The sequence below is a fragment of the Alosa pseudoharengus genome, unplaced genomic scaffold (assembly GCF_046254945.1).
Source record: "Alosa pseudoharengus isolate Yale_2024_CS ecotype anadromous, Long Island Sound unplaced genomic scaffold, YU_APseudo_1.1 YU_APseudo_1.1_scf_25, whole genome shotgun sequence".
NCBI classification, from domain to species: Eukaryota; Metazoa; Chordata; class Actinopteri; order Clupeiformes; family Clupeidae; genus Alosa; species Alosa pseudoharengus.
Window position 1 is genome coordinate 3077445 of NW_027468696.1, and position 11748 is coordinate 3089192.

Here is an 11748-nt window from a genome sequence, read left to right on the forward strand (position 1 = left end):
CGATTGATAACTTTAGGCCTCCTGTAAGTTTATACTATTATTTTCCAGCAATATAGGCTACTAGCTTAGCTTGAGCAAAATAACTCACAATAACTAGCCTATTTTGGAAAAAAACAGTGATAACGCTAACAGGATCACTTATGATAAAAAACGAGTGTAATTGTCTTAGCCTATTTTTCAAAAGGAATAAATGGCTAATGTTTATTTTGTGTTGTTTCAGATTGACCATGGAGATGACTGGAAGACAGCCTGAATATCGATGGGAACAGTGGAATTAACACGATTTAAACATGGGATTGCACTTCTACAGCCAGGTTGTTGAATAAAAAAAATAATAGGACACTTATTTGTAAAGTTTTTTTTTACCCCCCTATTGTGTTTGTAGCCTAGCTTATGTTTATTAGTTGAGCTGTTGGGAAAACGTTACGAACTTTAGCCTGGGTTAACCGATAACGAACCTGTTAGCTAATGTGTAGTGTAGCAAACAGATTTTCAGGATAATTAGCCTAATTACCAATCACATTTCACGTGTCAAATAAAGCCAGCTGATATCTGATAAACGGGTCCGTACCACACACAATAAGCGGACCCGTATTGCAGATCTGGAACACGTCAGTAACACAGACTCTCATACGGAACTGGGCCAGTCTTAGCCCTTATTGGAACCAGATCCGTCAAACGGATCCAGACCAGTTTTGGACCGATGTGCGTTTGGACGCCGGATCAGGTCCATTATGCAGATCCGTGCCGGACGTTGTGGTAGGTGTGGCCCAGTTCCGTCCCAGTGTATGTTTGTTATCTGGGTATGCATGTTTGTTGTGTTGCCGACTGTTTTCCAACAAATGTGACACACCGACTCGTACACGTTCAGTGGTTCACCACGGGCATTCGGTTTAAATCCGAAATGCTCCCACACTGCAGCTATCACGTTTGGCTTAGAAACCAATTCCATCTATGCCTATTCGAACTTGCAACTAGCTTTCTCTCTGCCTAGTGCCTACCGGTATACTTCTCACGCGGCTCTTTAGCTGCACTCTGTGGTAGGCTACGCCAGTAGTTCCGCCTCCCCACACACCATGCGACTGACAAGTGACTGACATGAGGGTTCACTCATGGTTACTCTAAGGACCCGAGAGGGAGAGAGAGACGAGGAAAACAAACAAGCATGCAAATGGCATTTATCGTGGCCAGAAAAATTATCGAATAATTTTAATTAATATGCGATTAATTGATTTATTGAATATCGCGACAGGCCTACTTCTGTGTTTGTCTATGTTAACTTATGAGTGTGTGTGTGTTTGTGTGTGTGTGTGTGTGTGTGTGTGTGTGTTTGCTGTTGTGGGTATGTGTGCTTCTGTGTTTGTCTATGTTAACTTATGAGTGTGTGTGTGTTTGTGTGTTTGCTGTTGTGGGTATGTGTGCTTCTGTGTTTGTCTATGTTAACTTATGAGTGTGTGTGTGTTTGTGTGTTTGCTGTTGTGGGTATGTGTGCTTCTGTGTTTGTCTATGTTAACTTATGAGTGTGTGTGTGTTTATGTGTGTGCCATGTCCATGTGTGTGGAAGTCATGAATAACGGCAGTCATAACACCCCCCCACCATCTCTCTCTCTCTCTCTCTCTCACTGTACCTCTCTTTACGCTGCTGCGTCTGAAGCTGCTGACACAAGTCCCTCAGTTCATTCCTCAGTAAAACCACAGTCTGTAAACACACACACAAAGACTGCTGAAATTAGGGGTGTAAATATTAATCGATTCGTATCGATGCATCGATTATGCAGCCGACGATTCAATGCATCGATTCGTCCGCAAGAGTATCGATTAATGTGTTTATTTTGCCACCTGTTTGTTTGCCTATCTATTTTCAGCATTAGCTCCGACCTTTCTTTTTCTGTCTATGGCTCCGATGTAAGCGCACTACCTAGTCCTAAGCTGCGGGTGGCACTAACCTCATTATTGTCTACTTCACTTATACTTCACACCACTTCAGACGCATTCGTTATTACGTTTCACACATTGTTTTGTTGAGTCTGACTTTCAAGAGCGATGGTACCGTTAGAGCGTTCTGGCAATGAAAGTGAAATTTTACACACTCCAGTTGGCGTCAAGTCATGGGTGTGGAAGTATTTTGGCTTCAGAAAAACAGATGAAGCAGTGGTAAGAGATGTTGCCATCAAATCTATCCGCACACCTGAAAAGGCGCTATGGTATTAAAGGCGAGAGCACAGGCTTCTAAGCCTGCCACATCAATGACAACGTTTTTCACTCAAAAGTTGTCGAGCACTTTGCAAGGCCATTGCATTTTTTTTATATGCAAAGACATGAGGCTGTATTTAATTGTGTCACAGAGAACGAAGGCTTTAGATACCTGCTCCTACATTCCAAACTTTTGTTGATTTATTTGAAACTTCATAGATATCATGTAAAAATATTGAGTATTGAATCGTATCGTGGGGAATTCTGAAGTATCGAAAATAATCGAATCATTGGCTTAAGAAATCGATATTGTATCGAATCGTCATGAAGACTCCGATTTACACCCCTAGCTGAAATCACCCAACAGATAAATACAGTCATTTGTCATGTGGACAGTGAGCTACCTAAGTAACACACGCCTCCCGCCTTAACTAAGTTGTCCAAAAATAAATAAATCAATAATAATTGTATCTTTTGTTGCAGAGCTTTTAAGAGTATAGAAGTAGGCTACTTTAAACAGGCTATTATACCTGCATAATGTATGCGGTCATGAATAAATAATCAGAAATGCATCATTCTTTTCTTTTTATATCAGTAGTTTTTAGATCACATAATAATGTATCTACTGTCCTGTCCTGTCAATGCACACTTACAATGCATGCAATTAGTAATTGGGGCAATTCCCCAGCAGTGGCGTTTCCCCTACCTCATCCGACAATCGCTGTTATTGTAAATAAAACAATTTGTTCCATCATTTTACAGTTTTGTTCATTCTTGCTGTGCTGCCATCTCCCGTTTTCATGTAGTGTTTTGCAATGAGTGAAATTGTATTTAGTGAATGTGGTGACTGAATCACCTCAATTTGCCTTATTCACCCGGCGGCCATTACAAGGCTGAGGGGTACACTTGCTATTACACCTCAGTCCAGCAGATGGTGGTGGTAATGCACTCCGTTTGCAAACTGCCAAAAAAAAAAAAACTCACTGAAGAAGGAGAACAGGCTAGTGAACCCTTCTTCTTTTTCGGTGAGCTTTTTTTTGGCAGTTTGCAAACGGAGTGCATTACCACCACCATCTGCTGGACTGAGGTGTAATCGCAAGTGTACCCTTCAGCCTCGTAATGGCCGCCGGGTGAATAAGGGGAATTCCTCATACACACACACACACACACACCTGGTTGGCTTGTGTAAGGGAGTGGCCTTTTTCCTCCAGGCGTTTCTGTAGTTCATCAATCTTCGCCTGCAGCAGGTGGTTTGACTCTGCCAGTTCTGTTAGACTCCGCCCAGTCTCCACATCCTTCTCCTCCAGACAACGGATCAATACACAAAGCTCCCGGTTTCGACCTACTGCATGCTGCACACACACACACACACACACACACACACACACACACACACTAATTAACATTCTGAAGAATTGCCCAGAGGGGTATTCCATCATCCTCACTAATGAAGGTGGCGCTTAACAGAAATAGCTTGGCTTGAACTAGCGTAGACTTTCACTTGGGGCTGAAGCCGTTCCATTCACTGAAGTTAGCTGCATCTTGCATTCGTTTATTCAAGCGAGGCTTAGGTCAGCTTCATGTCTGCTCGAGCATGAGGTAGAAAAGTAGACCAAAACAGTAGATTGACGAAAAGAGGATATGTCATAAAATTAAGGCAATACTAGATGATTTCTGTTTGATTTACAAGCTTCATCTACAGTATTTCCATCGAAGTCATCAAATTGAAGATCAAGAGAAAAAAAATGAGATGGTAGCCTACATAAATTGGAGAATAATGAAAACATAAATTTAAAATATAGCTGCAAGCAGCAATGTGGGGGCCAAGCAGTCAGTTCAGCAGGCCAGATTTGCCATGTAAGTCAATGCCGTTGCATCAGACATATAGCCTTAAGCAGTCACAGCAAGTTCCATGCCATACAACCCAAGATTGGCTGAGTTACAAGGTCAATTTTCACATCAAAACATAACTGATTTTGTGGAGCTGAACCAGGGCTGAGTGTCGCCGCCCCCTCCCCCAGCCAGCCCACCGCCGCAACCGCCCCTGCCCATCCCACCCCGCCCCACCCTTGCACGCACGCTTTAGAATGAACTGGATGGAACTTGCTGTCATCAGTTTCACATCAAAAATAAAAGATTGACTGAGATATGATCACACTTGCTGTGATTTAAACATGGAGGTCAAAAATTGACGTCATAGGGTGTGTTGAACTCGGCTTGGCCCAAGGATTCCAATGATACCTAATTTTGCCATTCGGGTCAACAGGTCAAAAGTTACGTCCGTGAACACAAATCCAACTTTGGCCTGTTGGTGGCGCTAGAGCGTTTGAGGTGCCGGCATGAAACTTGGTGAAATGAATTATTGGACTGTCCCCAATTAGTGTGGCAAATTGTATAACTTTTTACCTGACGGTTCTATGGGCTGCCATTGACTTCCATTGCAAAATAATGCGCATCAGCAACTACTGGCCAAAATGCATTTTTGTCAATTACGGAGCCCCCTAGAGGTCAAATGTCACCAAATTTCTTGAGCGTCCTACCGATGGGCTCAGAGGTACATGTACTAAGTTTGGTTTTGTTGCATGAAAGCGTTGCTGAGATATGAAATCACTTCCTGTTTGGCGGCTTCGCCGCAAATTTTGATTGGCTGGTACAGGCCAATGCTTCTTTCAATTGTTCCAGGAATCAATGCACTCATCAGGCATGGTCTGAAGATGGTCTCTGCCAATTTTGGTCAGGATCCGCTGAAATTTGTGACCTGTGAAAACTTGTATGTGTTTTTGATTAAATCCAATATGGCGGCCGAATCAATTATGATGACATCACAAGTTGGCTTGGGTCGGCCTAAGGACCTCCAACAGCATTATCAGACACCACTAGTGCGTTTTAATTCTAAGCACAACAGCAGCTACAGGCCAAAAGGCATGTTTCTTAATTACAGCGCCCCCTAGAGGTCAAAGGTCACCATATTTCTTGAGCGTCCCCCTGATTGGGTCCTGAGACCAGGCACCAAGTTTGGCTTTGATACATGCAAGGGTTGCTGAGATATGAGCTCACTTCCTGTTTGGCGGCTTCGCCGCAAGTTTCGATTGGTTGTTACAGCCGAATGCTTCTGTCAATTGTTCCAGAAAGCAATGCACTGATAAGGCATGGTCTGTAGATGGTCTCTGCCAATTTTGGTGAGGATCCGCTGAAATTTGTGACCTGCGAAAACTTGTAAGTGTTTTTGATTAAATCCAATATGGCTGCCGAATCAATTACGATGACATCCCAAGTTGGCTTGGGTCGGCCTAAGGACCTCCAACAGTATTACTAGACACCACTAGTGTGTTTTAATTCTAAGCACAACAGCAGCTACAGGCCTAAAAGCATGTTTCTTTATTACAGTGCCCCCTAGAGGTCAAAGGTCACCAGATTTCTTGAGTGTCCCCCTAATTGGGTCCTGAGTCCATGTACTAAGTTTGGTTATGATGGATCAATGGGTTGCTGAGATATGAGCTCACTTCCTGTTTGGCGGCTTCGCCGCAAATTTTGATTGGCTGTTACAGGCCAACGGTTTTAGTTCCGAAGACGAAAAGGAGTATCTTTTGTGAGGCTTGGTCTGAAGATCATGTGTGTCAGATTTGGTGACGATCGGACAAAATTTGTGACCTGTGAAAACTTTTTAGTGTTTTTGATTAAATCCAAAATGGCGGAAAATCCATCATGACGGAAAATGACATCATAGGGTGCGTTGAACTCGACTTGGTCCAATGATTCCAACGATATCTCATTTTTGACAATCGGTCATACGGGTCAAAAGTTACGTGCGTGAACGCATGTCCAACTTTGGCCTGTTGGTGGCGCTAGAGCGCTCAAGGTGCCGATATGAAACTTGGTGAAATTATTCATGAGACTGTCCTCAATTAGTGTGCCAAATTTCACAACTTTTCACCAGACGGTTCTATGGGCTGCCATTGACTTCAATGACGGAAGCGTAATAATAATAAGAAAACATAGAAACACAATGGGTGCCTTCGCAGCTTCGCTGCTTGGCCCCCAACAACAATGAGCATGGTTTGAAATCAATTGTGAGTTTGATTGTCTTCACTCTTTTGTGTGTGTGTGTGTGTGTGTGTGTGTGTGTGTGTATGTCTTACCTGCAATACTTGAGTGATAAACTGAGTTGCCTTCTCCAGGTCAATGCAGGCTTGCTTGTGACTCATCATATCAACATGCTGCTGCTGACCACTTTCATCCATGATCTACACAGAGGACACAACAGCACTTCATGCACGGTCCATCAACTGACAACCATGCCAATAAGTAGACGTCCACACAAACTAGCCTAAAATGTTAAAATATCATTTTCCATAAAGAGGAGACTAGGCCTATAGTAGCCTATAAGGGCCAAACATGAAGAAAAAAATAAATATTCTGTCATGACAAGATTAAACATTAAATTTGAAATGCTCCTAACTGCTCCACAGCACACTGTGTTTCTGGGCTAAAAAAAAACGAGGATTTCCTTGTTGCTAAACCCGATTTTGAAATAGTCAATTTCACCAAATCCTCTATACAAGGTATTTTGTTGCTGACTGACTGTCCGGACTCACTGGCAGCTACTGTCTCTTGATGGACAAATCTAGAATAAAGACGAAATGCCATATGTGATGATATAATTTTGGAAATTTCAACTTTAATCTCGACAGTCAAATCTGGACCATCAAGATAAAAGTCAACATGCTATTTCAACTTAATTGTCGAAATTTCGAGTTTAATGTCGACATGTCAAGATTAATTATTATATAGGGCTAGATAGTCAGTCATAGGTGACTCAATCAGGAATGGAAGTCCATTAAAAACCAAGAGGAGGAGGTTAACTTTAACTTAATGACAAAATCGACACCCCCTCCCCCCTGTAAAATTGGCTGTATCTTGGAAAGTATTGATCTTACATAAAATACATGTTTGTATGTCTCCTGGGTAACATAGGTACACCTGGTAATTTTTTCAGAATTTTTTGAGACCTAAGTGCGTGGGCCCTGGTTGAATTGACATGGAATGACCCAGATGTAGTATGTTGCCTGGGAGGCCGTAGAATGTGTGTTGTGATTTTGGAAGCACTAGGCTCAATGAGAGTGAAGCTATCCTTACTACGGTTAGATATAACTGTATATTATGTCATGAAAACATTTCGCCTATGACTTATTGAACCGGCAAACGCAAATCTTACAAATCTGCCAATTTCTGTTTAACCGTTTCTAAAAGTGAAAAATACGGTGCTCTTGTTTCGCCGGTTTACTCATGGTTCCGACTATGATGATGTCTTTCAACTTCAACTTTAAGTTCGCCGTCAGAACTCTAGGTTGAACTAATTGGAACCGGTGTTTTGGAACCGACAGCTCAGGTTTAGTCGCCACAGGTTCAGACAACTCCCCAAGCAGCAAAACACGTTATTTGAACCAAAACAAACGTTTTATTTAGGTTGTATTTTGGTTTCAAATAAAACAGACGTGTTTAGTACGTTCTTTCAACTTGTTTTCTGGCACCAGTACAAATAACCATGTTAAAAACGTCCATTGAACGTTGTAACCTGGTGCCAAAAGATACGTGCAAAACCCAACGCATCTAGCACCGATTCCAACGCCAACAGAAGATGCAATTTCGGTTTCAATTTACACCAACCAAAAAACTACGTGAATTACACGTTCAAAATGGGTGAAAATCACAACGTTTTTTCACGCACGTATATGACACTTACTTTCAACATTGAATGAAGGTGCTGGTGTGGTGTTATTTTTACACCAAATACTAACGAGGGGAAAACGTGTGGGAAACGTGTCAGACACGTCTGATGTTAACCAGAGGCAAAACTGTGAGCACACCGGCATTTGTGCGACTGCTGGTCCGCGGAGTGAAATTATAAGCCCGGTGCGCAATTGATTGCGCAACTGCGGGCCGACAGAAAAAAAACGGTAATCAGGAAGAACAGAAATACTTGCTAATTCGTTGTCATTAAACATGGAGCAAACAATTAAATTATGGTGTGAGCGTTCGTCGAATGCATGATGCATTTAATTAAAAAACATGTAAATTTTTTCTCCATTTGCCTACCAGAGTATGATGATTGCATGCGGGAAACATCCCAAAACAATAGTACTCATATAATTGCTGTTGTTTTTAGATCTAATGCAACCATGCTTAAGTAATTAACTATTCTAATTATATCTTACATTAGTAGCCTAAAGCAGTCCTCTGATGTGCATGTTTTCACAAACTTTTTGTGAACAATGTTATAACTATAGCACTGTAAACATTGACTGCTTTGAAATGAAACTGCATGTGTAACTATAGGATAATAAAAGTAATTGTTGTAATGATAATCATAATAATGGTTTGATGGGGGCATGTGTAGGTGGGCCCTATAACTTCAAAGTCTGCCATGACCGGGCCTCAACTTGAATTTTGAGAAAGCTGAGCTAGCCTACTACACATTCGGCACTTGAACTCGTGTACAATAGTTGTTGCTACATTTAGCCAAGAATGCACAGGATTTGATAGTTAGTTAATTATAGTGTATTATTTAAATACCTTTTCTGTACCACCCAGGTACCTGTAAACCTCCAAGAAAGTGTGGAGATAGCAGGAGAGTAGACAATTACAAAATTATATTTTTTTATTCTTAAAGCACGAGTACATTCTGTTAAGAGAGGTTTTGCTGTATGATATTGATTTGAAGTAATTAGACGTTGACATTGAACTGTTAACTGTATAGTGCAAAATAACACACAAGCTGTTTTCACTAGTCTTTAGTCAGTATGACATTTAAATCACACAGGATGTTAGTGTGCCGTGGGACATTTTAAGTGTCAAAAGTGTGCCGTGGCACAAAAAAGGTTGAAAAACACTGGTGTAACCCATATGAAATGGTTAGCCATTATCAGCATGAAAGATGTTGTAGCAGTTTGACCTCAGGGTGGTGCACGCACACCATAGTCAGCTGTTGTTATGCCAACGTCAGTTTGTCGTTACGCTTTGACACTGAAGGAAACCCAAGCCTAACGTCCAAAAGGAAAAAAAGGTACTAAATACTTTGAAATCGCTCAATTCTTTCATAAATGTAATGAAATTCAATACTAATAAGTTATTTTATATCAAAGATCAATCCAGAAGTGAAAACCGACGTGAAGCCAGTGCTCAACGTTATGCTTTTCACCACGAAGCTCAGGTAAGCAGAGCTACTTGCTAGCATACTACATTGGTAAATGACAGTTAAAATGCTAGCTGCTACGTAGAATCGAATGCTGTGATGTAGACCATGATAATTACATTTTTATAAAAACCAATCGGAGTCTGATAAGTCAAGTCAAGTCAGTTTTATTTGATAAGCAATGTTCAGTTACTTATATTCAATGTCTTAACCAGCAGTGTAGATCTCTAATATTACTATAGTTTAATACTATTTCCAAAATAGTTTGGCTACTTCCAGAGAGGGTTCAAGCGGAGTAATCAAGGATCTTTGCTACTTCTGTTAGCTGTAGGCTAGCGCTATAGACCCCTTCGCAACGCAACGGCGGTGAAAACATAAACAATGTAGCAGCTAGCGTTACCATGAAAGCCATTCATGGAATTCATCCTCTAGGTTGATTCTCCGGTTTACACTCATTGTTGTTTTGTTTTGATCCACTATTTTTATGTAAAGAAGTAAAGAAACTGCTCATAGAAATAAGCTTACATCATATATGTTTGTATTGTTTCAGAGAGAAACTTCAGCAGGCCAAGCATTGGATGACCTCGAGCGGCACCACGGCAGCCCAAGTCCGACATCAAGCCCAAGCCCGTCACAGTCGCTGATGCTATTTTAAATAAATAAATATAGCTATATTTATTACAATTATTCATTGGTTATGCCTTTTCCATCGAAGTTAGAATAACTGGCCACATAAATGCTATTATAAAGCATATAGGCCTAGGCCAAAATAAAATTTAAAGCATCAGCACGCACGTTTAATTTAAGTGTCAAACTCAACGTGCAGTACACGTAATAAAAATCTAATTTGCACGTTCATTGAACGTGTTTTTCACAACATTGTGTTTTTACACCCTTTTGCAACGTGCACAAAACGTACTGGACACTTAATATGAACTATTCTGGAACGTGTAAAAAGCGTAATCGGGAACCTACACTTTTACCAAAAATGAACGTTATTCTGAACCAATTCTGAACGTGTCTGACACCAACAGAGCACCGATAAAAAACGTGTACAACACGTCTGTTTGCTACCTGGGTCGGAGGTTAGCTTTTATCTCAAGGTTTGTTAAATCTGGAGATTTATATAATCCCCAGAAATTGTAGGCTACACCAACAGATACATACACTGTTAACTAATTTGTAGACTACCTCAGTCCTCAGTCAAACACTCACCTTACTTCGTACATTCCTCTGGTACCAATCGGTAGTGATGTTACCCGTGAACCCCCTGCTTCGAAGCGTGTATCGAAGATATGAACCAATTTGGAATGAAGCTTTGTATCGGAGCTTGATTCGTTTTGTGATAATCACGTGATCAGTGACGTCCGAAGCTTCGTTTCACACACACCCACGTGACTGCTTCAAAGCATTAAAGTTGCGCGACACGGGGGGCGCCGTTGTGGGTTGTTGAAGAAGGAGAGCCAACAGAGTCAATAATGCTGCTAACACGAAAGCTTATAGGCTGGGCTTTTAGCTCAATTATCAGCACGCTCGACTCCCGTTCTAAGGTGCGTCTGTTTCGCGGGTTCGAGTCCAGGCGTGTGCAGAACTGAATCGCACAGTTACAACACAACCCAGTTTACAATTGGTCTACGTACTCAATCATAGTCTATGTACTCAACGTAATCACAGAAATGTGTGTGCAATGTGCATGCCCATTCTTTATTCATCTCCCTTCTAAATTTATATATTTTGTTTACAAATACAAGAAATGTTCACAGCCAAAATACTACCTTTATTGTTTTTGTAGAGAAGGCAATTACATTTGTATTTATGCAGGGTACAAAATAGGCTTAGTTAGGCCTATTTATTACATTATTTATTTATCCATTAATTCATGCTCAACATTTATTCATCTTCGACTCACAGACATTCATGGCTAATGGCTGAAACACTTCGTGACACAATGCTATCCTTAACTTTCACCAGCAGAGGTCCTCATAGAGTTCTGAAGCTTCGAGTACTGAACCTTTTTTCGATACAATTGGATTGGAAGCTTCACTGGTTCAGAAAGCTTCAGTTCGCCATCACTACCAATCGGTGTGTTGTAACTTTAAACCCTCGGGGCTCGAGGCAAAGCTCAGTGTATCGCCTGTCAGTTTCTGCATTATTTTGTGTAGCCTACGTACGAATGACCTCAGTTATCTTGTTTGACCAATGTTCAGGTTTCCATAGTTGAAAGGCGACAGACACGTGGATTTGTTTAGATGCTCTCTGAAGCTTCAGCGTCAGCGATTGACGCTTTCGGTATTCAATTAATGCCTTAATCTTATCGCCCTCTGCAGTCCTGGAAGAGAATTCTAGGTAAAAAATGCCTAGCC

General features: G+C 41.2%; 1 long non-coding RNA gene across 1 annotated transcript; it reads right to left on the reverse strand.

Annotated features, from left to right (window-relative positions):
* Nucleotides 1–1628: 1628 nt before the first annotated feature.
* Nucleotides 1629–10612, reverse strand: LOC143099241 (uncharacterized). The gene is made up of 3 exons (XR_012981440.1): nucleotides 10601–10612; nucleotides 6333–6437; nucleotides 1629–1699 (listed from the first exon to the last, which is right to left on the reverse strand). It is a non-coding gene; the product is annotated as an uncharacterized LOC143099241 (long non-coding RNA).
* Between the last annotated feature and the right edge of the window lie 1136 nt (nucleotides 10613–11748).